Source organism: Gossypium arboreum, chromosome 8, assembly GCF_025698485.1.
Source record: "Gossypium arboreum isolate Shixiya-1 chromosome 8, ASM2569848v2, whole genome shotgun sequence".
In the NCBI taxonomy this organism is placed as follows: Eukaryota; Viridiplantae; Streptophyta; class Magnoliopsida; order Malvales; family Malvaceae; genus Gossypium; species Gossypium arboreum.
The window spans coordinates 41,020,315-41,034,061 of record NC_069077.1 but is presented as its reverse complement, the minus strand read 5'-3'; the positions used below and the strand labels follow the sequence as shown (position 1 = coordinate 41,034,061).

Here is a 13,747-nt window from a genome sequence, read left to right as displayed (position 1 = left end):
CTATTTTTGAGAACACCGAGGCTCCTTCAGTTGATCGAACAAATCATCGATACGTGGTAACGGATACTTGTTCTTTATTGTCACTTTATTAAGTCGACGATAGTCGATGCACAACCTCATGGTTCCGTCCTTCTTTTCACAAACAACACTGGTGCACCCCAAGGTGAAAAACTCAGGCGAGCAAAACCTCTATCCATCAACTCTTGCAACCGAAGCTTTCAACTCCTTTAATTCCGTTGGTGCCATACGATAGGGAGCTATCGAAATCGGTGTGGTCCTGGTACAAGCTCAATGCCAAACTCTATCTCCGAACAGTGGCAAACCCGGCAATTCTTGGGAAAACGTCCGGTATTCACAAACCACCGCACAGATTTGGGTTCTATTCCTAACTCCTTATCATCAAGTACATACGCAAGGTATGCTTCACACCCTTTTCTTACATATTTCGGGCCAACATTGATGATATTACGGTGGCAACCCTTCAAGTTCGTAGACTCAACTCGGATCATCTCGTTGTTTGCGCATCTCAAATCAATAGTCTTGCTTTTGCAATTCACAACCGCATCATGCACGGTCAACCAATCCAACCCAAGAATAACATCAAATTCATCGAACGGCAAAAGCATCAAGTCCGCCGGAAAAGCAGTACCTCGAATTACTAGGGGCATTTCTTACACACTTTGTCGACCAGCACATAACGACCCAAAGGATTTGACACCGAATTACGAACTCGATGAGACTCAATAGGCAAAGTCTTCTTGGATGCTAAGGTTTCGCATATATAAGAATGAGTAGAACCGGGGTCAATCAAAGCAATCACATTAGTATCAAAGAGAGTGAAAGTACCAGTAATAACATCGGCGAGGAGGCATCCTCGCGTCATGCCAGATAGCATAAGTCCTAGCTGGAGCGCGAGCCTCGGATCTGGTCGCAAAGATCTCTAGATCCTCTCGACCACCACTAGCCTTGCCCGTATTTCCGGATGGTCTACCTCGGCGGTGGTAGTACCCGGTTTCCCACTCCGATCTACATTCATTCGGACAACCTCGGGCAATCTTTAATGAAGTGGTCAACTGATCCACACTTGTAACAGAGCGGTCACGGAATCTACAGACTTCCAAAATGCCATTTGCCACAACATCGGCACTCGTCCTCTCTCGTCGATCATTCCCACTCATGGCGATCAAGTGATTCGTGGTGGTCACAGGGGTCGATCGCGATCTCGTCTAGAAAAGCCGAAGTGTCTCTAGATCGGCCTAAGCCATCTCTAAGTTTCTTTGATGACTGTTGGAAGGGCTTCCCGAATACCTCTTCTGAAACTCCCTTGCTCCCGCTTCCGCTTTCCTTTTCTCCATACTAAACTCCTCGGCTTTGCAGCTCGCTCGACGAGAGTCACAAACTCTCGGATTTCCAAAATGCCAACATACGCTTTATCTCATCATTCAGTCCATCTTGAGCGTTTTTACATCACGACTTCAAGAAATGCATTCTCGCGTGTCGGCTAAGCCTCACGAATTTTCGTTCATAGTCGATAACCGACATGGAACCTTGTTTAAGTTCGAGAAATTCCTTTCGCTTTTGGTCCATAAATCTCGATCGATATACTTTTTCCAAACTCGGTTTGGAAGAACTCCCAAGTTACTTGTTCATGGGGGCACTGAAGTCGAGTACTCCACCAATAGTAGGCGTAATCACGTAGCAAGGAGATGGTACACTTTAGGCATTCATCGGTGTACAAGATAGCTTATCGAGTACCGGATCGTGTTGTCCAACCAAAATTCGCTTGCTCGGCATCATCACTATCCGTAGCTTTAAATTCAGTAGCCCCATGTTTTCGGATTCTATCAACTGGGGCTTATTCGACCTTATTTGGTCAATTAACGGAGGCATTGTAGGTGCGGGGTGTGTTTGTTGGGAATGGAGGTTGTGGAACAGTAGTATTAGTTCGAATGTATTGGTTGAACCAATCATTCATCACGCTATAAAAGGCTTGTCTAGCCTCGTCATTCGGATTGCTAGCAACAGGTTGAGAGTCCGCCGGCGCTGTCCCTTGTGCGGGAGCAAGCGCCACACTCTCCACATCATCAGCTATCGCTTCGGTTGGGATCGGATCCATTACTATAAATAAACACAAGTTCAAACGTCGTAAATCACCACACTATCATATAATCACATAAAATGGCATGTATAGCTAGACCCCAAACGCATTACGGTAGTCCTAGAATCGACTAAACCGTAGCTCGATACCAATAAAATTGTAACACCCGAACCCGAGACCGTCACGAGTCGAACGCGAGGTGTTAACTGCACTTCAACCCACTTATTGACAATTTTCAGACAAGCTGCCAATCTGAGTACTAGTCGCTCTAAAATTCATAACTTGAGTTTTACAACTCGAAAATCAGTTCCGTAAATTTTTCCTGAAACTAGACTCATATGTCCATCTACATATTTTTTCTAGAATTTTGGTCGAGCCAATTAGTACAGTTTATTAGTTAAAGTCTCGCCTGTTGTAGGGATCGACTACACTGACCTTTGTGCGTTACGAATTGGATATCTCCCTGTACAGGGCTTCAATACTAATGCCGTTTGTTTCTATAGAAACTAGACTCAGAGAGGAATCTACACATATATGGAATGACTCCTAATTATCTCTGGTTAATTTACAATGATTTTCCAAAGTTGGAACAGGGGATCCAGAAACCGTTCTGGCCCTATTTCACAAGAACTTTAAAATCTGTTAACTTATAACTCATATGACCATTTCGTTTCTTCCATATGAAAGTAGATTCATCAAGGTACACTTACATAATTTATTTGCTATTTAATACCATTCCTACTATTTTTAGTGATTTTTCACATCCACGTCACTGCTGCTGTCAGCATCTGCCTTTAGTAGGCTTTACCTATTTCATACTTTCCATGATTCAATTGGCCCTTTTACATACATAGCACAAAGCGTGATCATGATTAACCATTCCAATGGCTAATCGTTTCAAAATAATTCCATACCTCATAAGGGTCAACATACAAACGATTATAGTTCTATGCTAAAACGATATAAGCCATTTTCGCATGGCTATCCAAGTTTACACAAACCGGAAGGTACATGACCTTCAACAAAGGATGGTCCTATACATGCCATTTCAAAGTTCAACCAAAATTTGTACCAAAATGGGGCTTCGATAGTGTGGATGACTTCGACTTCTTTGATCCCGAATCCGATAGCTAACGAGCGAAACCTATAAAACAGAGAGCCAAAGCAACGGGTAAGCATTTTAATGCTTAGTAAGTCTCAAGCAATGAAATCAGCTTTGACTAAGGTATTTTATTCACATGGCTAATTAAACCACTTTACTAATTCACATTCCCATACTCATACTTATTTCACATCACCGACCCTTATGTTCATACACAAAAGAACAACTTAGCCCAAGGCCGGTAGCTCGTTTATCAACTTAGCGATACTTACTTGTAAGAATTCAATTAGTACAAGCACATACAAACATACCTCATTGCTGGAATTTTCACAAGTGTATAAGCTGAAATTTTCACAGCAAGATTGCTCACTTCCGAATCACATACTTTCGGATTTAACCGGATATAGCGACTCAGACGATTGCCTTCGGTCATAACCGGATTTGGTGACTTGCACAAAGGCCTTGGTCTTAGCCCGGATATATCAACTTCGCACGAATGCCTTGGTCTTAGCCGGATATATCAACTCGCATACGAATGCCTTCGGTCTTAGCCCGGATATATTTCCAATGTTCACTTACATATATATATATATATTCAAGACACGTCCACGTTCATTTTAGTTATTAAAGCTCTAACACAAAATATCTATCAACCTTTACTATTTCGCTCAATGGCCACACAAACAAGGAGCATAATTTTGATATAATTCAAGTAGGGTCATCACTCAAGACTTACCTTGGATGTTGTCGAGCGATTTCGACGGCTATTCAACTACTTTTTCCTTCCCTTTATCGGATTTAGCTCCCTTTGCTCTTGAGCTAATTTACACAAATTTAACTTATTAAAATCTCATCATGATAGCTTATGGCGAATATGACAAGGAGTGTAAATGGTCATATGGCCATCCTTTAGCTCAAATACACAATGGTCATGCACATTTTTACATCACAACAAGCAATTCAATACATTCAAACATCAACGTGAAGTTCAAAGTACTTGGCCCTTATATACATTAGGCATCAAAGTTGTATATGTACGAAATCATAAATCGAACTCAACACATTAGTTAATATTCCTCTTAGCCGAATTTTCTAAGCCAAGAATAGGCATCAATATGCTTGCCTCAAACCGAATGCATGCACACTAATTACCCCTCATGTGGCCGAATATACACTTAATACCACACAAAAAAAAACAGCATACATTTTACTACTAACACATTACATATCGTAATTCATTGCACATCTCTTATTTACTTCATAATCAACACATCATCACAAGCAAATATACACTTTGAATTAGTATATATGTCATACCAATCCATCATGTGCAAACATATATTCATGTAGGTGCAAGGGCCGAATTCTCAAGTGGCTTATATCCAAATATATACACATTTCCAAAGCTTAAATCTTACTTACCATGCAACATGCATGAATTATACTTATGGATATATCATGGCGAATACCACAACACCACACCATTTCAATTTGGTCATGGTGAAACAAAGAACTTAGTATCTCATTCAAAAAATGCTAAAAGAAAATCTAAGAATCTTCAATCCTCCATCACATGTATCACTTTCAAGCTTGTTATTTAACATGCAATGGCATTAACACCACATTCACTTTGGCGAATTTCATTCCCATGACATAACAAGGATTTGAACCATGGGCTAACAAGAACATTAAGCTAGCAACTAAAAACATGCATGAACCTCAAACATACCTTAATCTTGATGCAAGTTTAGCCAACCTCTTCCTAATCCTCTTCCAAACCAAGTATGAAGCAAAACTCCTTCCTTAACCTTAGTATTTTCGGCCAACAAGAGAGTGAAAAGAGATGAACAAAATTTTTCTTTCTTCCTTTAGGACATTCGCCAAGCTATGGAGGAAGATGGACACTTTTTTTTTTTTTGTTTCTCATCTACTAACATTAATTGTTTATTCCATACCCTTATTTTATTCTTTCCATCATAACCCATTTACCAAACATGTTTCATGACATGATTTTTGCCCATAAATCCTTGTCATGGCGGCCACTAGCTATGGGGGAAATTTGACATGCAAGTCCATTGTTTTGCATGCATCCTTTAATTAGTCATCACACATTTCCCTCATACTTTCAAAGTTTATTACTAGGTCCTTTCTAGTGAAATTCACATCTATAATTCTAAATCAAAGCATAAAAAATATCACACATGAGTTAACACACATTATAGGCAATAAAATAAATATTAAATTATTTTTATGCCTTGGTTTTGTGGTCCCGAAACCACATTTCGACTAGGGTCGTTTTAAGGCTGTCACATATGGCCACCCTTTAGCTTGAATACACAATGGTCATGCACATTTTATACTACATCAAGCAATTCAATACAATTTATTCGAGCATCAAGGAAATGCTAAGGCCTTCAATAGGCTACCCAAGGCCGAATATTCATGTACATGTTGAGGTCAATTTTGCACTTAATACCTCACAAAAACAGCATGCAATTTACTAATTAATGCTTTGCACATTGTGGCCCAAAACTTATAATATAGCATCAAGCACTTATATGTGTGCTAGGCCGAATTGTGCTTGCAATTTCACAAGCATTCTTCACATCTTCTTCTTTAAACCAATATATTCATCACTTAGTTCATAACCAAAACATAATGTGCAATCATATATATGCATATATGAGCATGGTCAATTTCAAGGTGTCCATAGCCATCCAAAACACAAATTTTAACTAACATGCAAGAAGCATGAATCATGCTCAAGAATGCATCATGGCCGAATATGACAATCATGCTCCTTTTCAACTTCAATCATGATAAAACAAAAAAAAGCTCAAAATCTTACTCATGAGTAGAAAATCCATCATTGCATGCATCATCATCAAGCTTCACACTTAGCATGCAATGGCTTTATCACCATAACAACTTTGGCCAAATGCCATTTCCATGGCATAACAAAGATTTGAGCCATGGCTAACATGCACATCAAATTAGCAACCAAAACATGCATGAAACTCCCAACACAACCTCATACATACCTTACTCTTGATGCAAATTTAGCCAAATCACCTTCTAGATCTCTTCTAAACAAAGGAAATGAAGCAAAAATCCCTTCTTCCTCTTAGTATTTTTGGCCAAAAAGGGAGAGAGCAAGCATGAACAAATTTTTTTTGTTTTTGTTTTTTTTTCTTCTTGGTTGCACGGCAATGGGGTATGCTACTTTCTCACACACATTTTTTTTTCATTCTTTTCTTACCCATGCCTATTTGTTTACTATTTCTCCCTAATGCCCAACAAAACATGTTTCATGACATGTTTAACCCATATCTCTTTGTCATGGCCGCCATCACTTGTAAAAGGGGAATTTGACATGCAAGTCCATTATTTTGCATGCATGCTTTAATTAGTCATCACCCCTTTCCCTATCGTATTTTCAAAGTTCACTACTAAGTCCTTTCTAGTGGAATTCACCTTTATAACACTAAATCAATCATCAAAAATGTCATACATGAATACTCACATATTATAGGCACCGAAATAAATTTTAAATTATTGTTATGCCTCGGTTTTGTGGTCCCGAAACCACATTCCGGCTAGGGTCTATTTTGGGCTGTCACACCCAATATATCTCGACTTGTAATAGGGCTACGGCCCAGATTGATACTGATATAGGCTAGGCCCAGTATACTCTGACATTGTAAGGGGCTATGGCCCAGATTAATATTGATATGGGCTAAGGCCGAGTTAACTTTGATTTCTGAATAGGGCTTAGGCCCAGTAGAGCTTGAATTGATTTAGGCTCTAGTTGGGTTTACTTTACACACTGAGTTTTCCAAACTCACCCCCCTTTTTCCCATCTTTGTAGGTGAGCCTTAGATCGGTGGACTTGGAGCTGAAGGGATTCAGAGTGGCCATGTAGACTGTTTAAAATAAGTGTTTATACCTTCACTTTTATTTTAGATTATTTCCTTAATGTTTTCGGGTTTTTAATTTGTAATAAGGCCGCTTTAATTATTTTTAATTGTTTTTAGTATGTTTTGTTAGCTTAGATATGATATTGTTTTAATGGTTTGAAATTGAATAGCTCTAGGGTGTGTTTTAAAAAGGTTACTTAATTTCAAAATATCACGATAACAAAGCAAGGCTTCCGCAACGAAAACGTTTTCAAAATTAATAACCTTTTCAAATGGTTTTAAACGAATTGGTTTTCCTGAACAATCACTCGCTTAAAGTGTGGCAATGGTTGTGTGCATGTCTAGGATTGGATCCGTGAAGAGTGGGTACTTAAGCGCCTAATTGACTCACCTCCTCTTTTTGGCATCCTACCGGTGCACAGCTTCCATTCACTTTAATCTTTAACGAAGATATTCTTTAAACACTAAGAAAGACTTTAGATAAAACATGACTTTTCTAGTAACGCTTCAATGTGACACGCCGGATTCAGTCGTAACGTTTGGGCCGGGTTTGGGGTGTTACATATGTCGCTTGGAGCTTCTTGCTCTACCCGAATATCCTACTAATGAAGTGGAACATTCTTGGTGACTTCTTTATTTCTTTGTGGGGAAAAAGTGTTCTCTGTTGCTAGACCTCTTACTCGAAACTCGAGCTTCTCTCTTAGCTTACTTTTTTTCATTATTTAGTTATTCGACTTTCTTGGCCCGGTCAACTAATGTGGCAAATTCTTGTATCTCAAGGATCCCGATCAGCAATTTAATTTCCTTATTCAAGCCTTCCTCGAAGCGCTTACATATTTCTGCCTCTGATTGGACCCACTCCATTGCATACTGACTTAACCTTACGAATTCCCTTTCGTACTCTGACACAGTCTTATTTCCTTATTTGAGTTCTAAGAACTCTTTTCGCTTCGAGTCCAAAAACCTTTGACTGATATATTTCTTTTTAAACTCAGCTTGGAAGAACTCCCATGTAATGTCTTCCTTCGGTACAACTGAGAATACCATCTTCCCCTAATGATATGCTATATCTTTCAAAAGAGATACAGCACACTTCAAGCATTCCTCGGGTGTACATGAAAATTCATCCAAAACTCGTATAGTATTCTCAAGCCAGAACTCAACTCGTTTAGCCTCATCATCAACCTTAGCTCTAAACTTTTCATCCCTATATTTTCTAAGTTTGTCCACAGGGGCTTTACCAATTCTCGCTAGTGCCATACCCTGTGGCACTTCTCCCTCAGGCCGAGTAGGGGGCGGAGAAGGTCGTGGTCTATTGGGCCGGTGTCTCAAATAATCCCTAAACCATTCATCCATCATCTCAAAGAAAGCAGCTCTTGTCTCTTTCCGGCCTTCAGACATAGGCCTTCTGCTACTACTAGAAATAGCTAGATGTACAGAAGCTGGAGCATGGCTCTCAGCTCCCTCGGACTCATCTTGGGCTTGATTGGAAGACATTTACTATATTCAAATACAATTAAAAATGGTTAGGAGATGTCACACTATCATAACTTGTATAATGGCATGCATAACTATACACAATACATGCTACATTAGTCTGAGAACTAAACCATAGCTCTCATACCACTAAATGTAACACCCCTTAACCATACCCGAGGCTGGGACAAGGTACGAGGCGTTACCAAACACATACTCAGACACTTTCGAAAAATACGGGTTATAGAATTTCATTCTAATTTAAAATCGACCAAACAACATCACAGTGTCCCGATTATGGACCTACAAGGTCCAAAACATACATTAAAAGTGTTCTGGGACTAAACCGAGAACTATAGAAAATTTTAGAAAAATTACTAGGGTTATGCCTCACACGCCTATGTTGAGGCAAAGCACACGCCCATGTGCTTAGGGACAGGCCCGTGTGTCCCACCCGTGTTGAATTATTTGGATTTATTTTTTATTTCAAACCTACAAGGATTTTCACACGGCCAAGCACACACCCGTGTCCCTGGCCTGTCTCCCTCACACAGCATAGACACGCTTGTGTCATTGCCAGTGTTCAAAAACCCGGACATTCTATTTATGATGTCATCATTTATTTTGAGGCACACGACCAAGGAACATGCCCTTGTGCTAGGTTGTGTCCTCCACACGGTTGAGACACACGGCTGTCTCTACCCGTGTGTTTACTACCATGAAAACTTACCTAAAATTTTAAGTGCAGGGGACACACAGCCAGGTAACATGCCCATGGGGTTGACCGTGTGTCACACACGGCCTAGACACATGCCCGTGTGTCTACCCGTGTGGACCTTTTTAGGGCTATTTCCCAAGCCTTTGGTCACCGTCTTTCATCCATACATACTTAGAGACTTCAATGGTATTTAACATGGCCTAATTATACTATTAAATAACCTTGACATAACTCATCGCATGTTAACCTCATCTCATCGGTTTGGTGCATGTTAAATTATCCATTTTGTATTAGGGATTAACATAGCACATTTTACATTTTACACTTAGGCCATATTATAACCATATATCATTATATGCTATGTCCACTCTCAAATTATTAGATTTCATCTCAATCATCCATTCATGATAAGCCTCATCATCATATCTCATGAAACATTTAAATATAGACATGCATCATTAGTAGGTTTACAACCTACATTAATCTGAGCCATATCTCATGGCCATATACAAAAGAATAAGTATACCATTTAGACCCTTCCATTGGCTAGCCAAATGACACATATAACAAAATAACCAAAAATCCTATACATGCCATTAAACAAAACAAAAGTATCTATATACCAAAGTAGAACAAGAAGATAGTGGGTTGATTCCCCAACCGTCTTCCAATCTTCACGTGTCCACGAGCTCTGTAAGACAGGGAAAAGAGAAGGGGGTAAGCATTTATATGCTTAGTAAGTCCGGATAACTGGAAAGTAAACTTACCGGTTAATTAGTATATAACCATATTTAGGAAATAATTTCAACAAGCATGAAATAGGTTCCCTATCACATACACCCAATCATCAAATTAGTCTCATAGCAATACATCATGTCATTTGTCTTAGATGAGCTCATCAATTCGATATTTTCATTTCTATTTCTCATGTTAATCCTATTGAATTCTTTTGAAATCTCAATGGGTAGCCCAATTACTGTCAAGTCATACAAGTGATCATCTCAAGTACGCACTCCCGTGAACCTTATATCTTAGGGCGGGATTACCAGTCCAAGCTCAATCCCTCATAGTAGTAACTCATAGAGTAATGTCGGGGATTAACAGTCCAGGCTAAATCCCTCTTAACGATAATTGCTCTCATAAGCTCAGATCTAAATTGCCAGTCCAGGCTAAATTCAGTCCTCAATCGGATTACCCGTCTGGGCTAAATCCTTAATGCATCCATATTCTTCGAGAGGCTCGATCACTCAAAGAGCACCTGTCAGGGCTAGATCCTTTTTATTTTGAGATCATTGAATTACCCGTCCGGGCTAAATCTTTTTCTGTAACACATTGTAAACTGAAAAATATATAGGATTTTTCCTATATAAATTATCACCTTTTTACTTAAATTTGTTGTTAAAATCAAGTAATTTTTAATAAATTAATGAAATATGTGAAAATATGAAAACAAGACATAGAAATTATTAAAATGTGATTTTATGCTTTATTATATAGTTTTCATGCTTAAAATGACTTATTTTTATTAAATTGAGCATATTATATTTTTATGACATAAAGTGGGCCATGCATGATTAAATTAAATAATAAAATATAAAATTATATTTAATAATTCATTTTAAAATATTTCATTGATAATTTGGGTTTTAATTAATTTAATTAAGTTGGTAAAATTTAATTCTTTGGTCCTCTAACTTATTGATTTATTTTTGGACAGGTTTGAGAGCTTTAATTTAATTACAAAATCGTCCAAATGGAGGGCCAAATCAACCTAAAATTGGCTGAATATGGAGGCTCATAAACCATCTTTTGGTTTAATTACACAAGGTCCTTGAAGAGTTGAAGAATTCAGATATTTGCCCGAAGATTTGCTGGTGACCGAGTCTTAGTCCTGAGTTGTTGTGGCACTCAAATTGACCAAGAATCAAGCAAAATCAGCCACATTCCCTCAATTCATGGCCAGCCACCCTTGGAAGGAGTTTTGAAAGATGGACACTCCTATTTTTAGTCAACTAGCTCCCATGCCTCACCTATAAATAAGAGCCCCTTTCTCACTTTTTCAATCATCCCTCATCCCTCATCCCTCATCATTCTCTCTCTTTCAACTCTCTTTGCCTCACGCCTATCATCATCTTTGCATAAATATTTTGAGCAAATTAGCCTCTTAAAGAACCTTGGTCGGCCACCTCGGAGATCCGTCAGCAAAGGAGCAAAGCGAAGGAACGAAAAAGCCCTCATCAGTCAGAGTCTTGGGTGACAGCCACTCTAAATTGGGTTTAATCTTTCTTACTTTAATTCAATTCAAGAATGTTTGCTATGTGTTCTTTGTTCTTGGTTACAACAATGATAGCTTAATTTTATTTAAGCTAGGATGATTGCTTTAATTTAATAATAATTATTTGATTCATGCTTATAATATTTGTGCCTCAATCGATCATGTTTTCAATTAAAATCAAGTTTGTATTTCGTTCATAGGTGATTGAAATGCACCTAAATTAGTTGAGCGATCCTAACCAGACGAGACTAATGGACGGATAATTGAAATGTGCATGCTCAATTTAGATCCTAACCCGATTAAATTATAGGTTGCATAACAACCCTAACTAGGCTCTGTTATCTACATAGTTTTTAGATTTGTGTGATTATACTGTTTCAAACCTAACACGTCCCTATTACCTCGCACGAATACTAAGAAACCCTTAGTAAATAAGTTTCAGTAAAATGCGTATTTACTAAGTAAAGGATTCCGAAAGGACCTAACATGGTTTCCAAACTCATGAAAGATCGAGTTGCCATGGAATATTTTTCCGAATATTGATAAGCATGTTGTTAATAATTTGAGTTTAATTAAAGTAATTGTCCTAGCTTATTTATGTTATAATTGTTGCTTATTGTGTTAATCTGCTAAATTTTATCTCATTCATATAGTTTGCATACTTAGAATAAATTGCATTAGGGATCATTGCATTTAGTTTCATATACTTAATTTTTCATCACTTCTCAATTATATTCTTTTTTATTTATCAAATTGTTAATATAATTTTACAAATTAATTGACTTAGCTCAAATACAATCCTTGTAGAGACGATAACTTGATACTTACTTATTACTTGATAACGATTGTGTACACTTGCACAAACTCGAGCGTTAGAAGTTTTTGGCGCCGTTGCTGGGGATTGTCAATTGTTGCCATAGTCATTTTTTGTGAAATTATTTATTTTCAATTTGGTTATTGTTAACAGTACTAACTTATTCTTTTTAATTTGGTAATTTTCTTTCCAGATGTTTATGAGCATAGATCGGATTATCGATTTACTCCCAGTAGACTCTAAAATTGAGTGAACTATTAGACAAAGAAGACGTGAATGAATAGCTCAGATACAGAATAAGATGGACCTTGGAAATCAAAATCAAGACCAAGGTAATGAAGCCGAACATCTACGAAATCCTATCCTCATTGTTGATTATAAGGACCGATGCATCAAACAATATGTTGTGCCGCTTTTCAATGAGTTAAATCCAGGAATTAGAAGGCCAGATATTGAGGCAACCCAATTCAAATTGAAACCAGTGATGTTTCAGATGCTACAAATGGTGGGCCAATTTAGTGGTATTCCCACAGAAGATCCACGTTTCCACCTTCGATTGTTTATGGAGATGAGTGACTCGTTCAACATAGCCGGTGTGACTGAAGACGCACTGAGGTTGAAGTTGTTTCCGTACTCGTTGCGAGATTGAGCACGAGCATGGCTCAATTCATTGCCACCAAGTTCTATATCTACAGGGCAAGAATTAGCAGAGAGATTTTTGGTTAAGTATTTCTCGCCTAGCAAAAATGCTAAGTTAAGGAATGAGATCATAACTTTTCAAAAATTGGATGACGAGTCTTTGTATGAGGCTTGGGAGTGATTCAAGGAGTTACTTTGTAAATGTTCTCATCATGGGATTCCTCATTGTATCCAGTTGGAGACATTCTATAATGGTCTCAATGCACATACAAGATTGATGGTTGATGCTTCTGCGAATGGTGCAATTTTGTCTAAGTCTTACAATGAGGCTTATGAGATCATTGAGAGGATCGCGAGCAACAACTATCAATGGCCAACAAATCAAACATCTTCAGGAAGACGTGTAGCCAGAGTTCATGAAGTTGATGCTCTCACTTCGTTATCAGCTTAGGTATCGTCTATTTCCTCTATGTTAAAGTAGTTTATCGCTAATGGTGCTAATAATTTTGCAGCTCAGCCACCAAGTCCGTTTGAAGTAGTTTCCTATGTGTACTATGGGGAAGGTCATTTTTTCGAAAATTACCCATTAAATCTCGAGTCAGTATACTATGTGGGGAACTAACATCAAAATAGGAGTGGACAAGGACCCATTCCAACTTCTATAATCCTTCATGACTTAATCACCCTTACTTTTCTTGGAGCAACCAA

General features: G+C 38.3%; 1 non-coding gene across 1 annotated transcript; it reads right to left on the bottom strand.

The window, feature by feature from the left end:
• Window positions 1–13,151: 13,151 nt before the first annotated feature.
• On the bottom strand, window positions 13,152–13,258 carry LOC128280235 (small nucleolar RNA R71). The gene has a single exon (XR_008270415.1). It is a non-coding gene; the product is annotated as a small nucleolar RNA R71 (small nucleolar RNA).
• Between the last annotated feature and the right edge of the window lie 489 nt (window positions 13,259–13,747).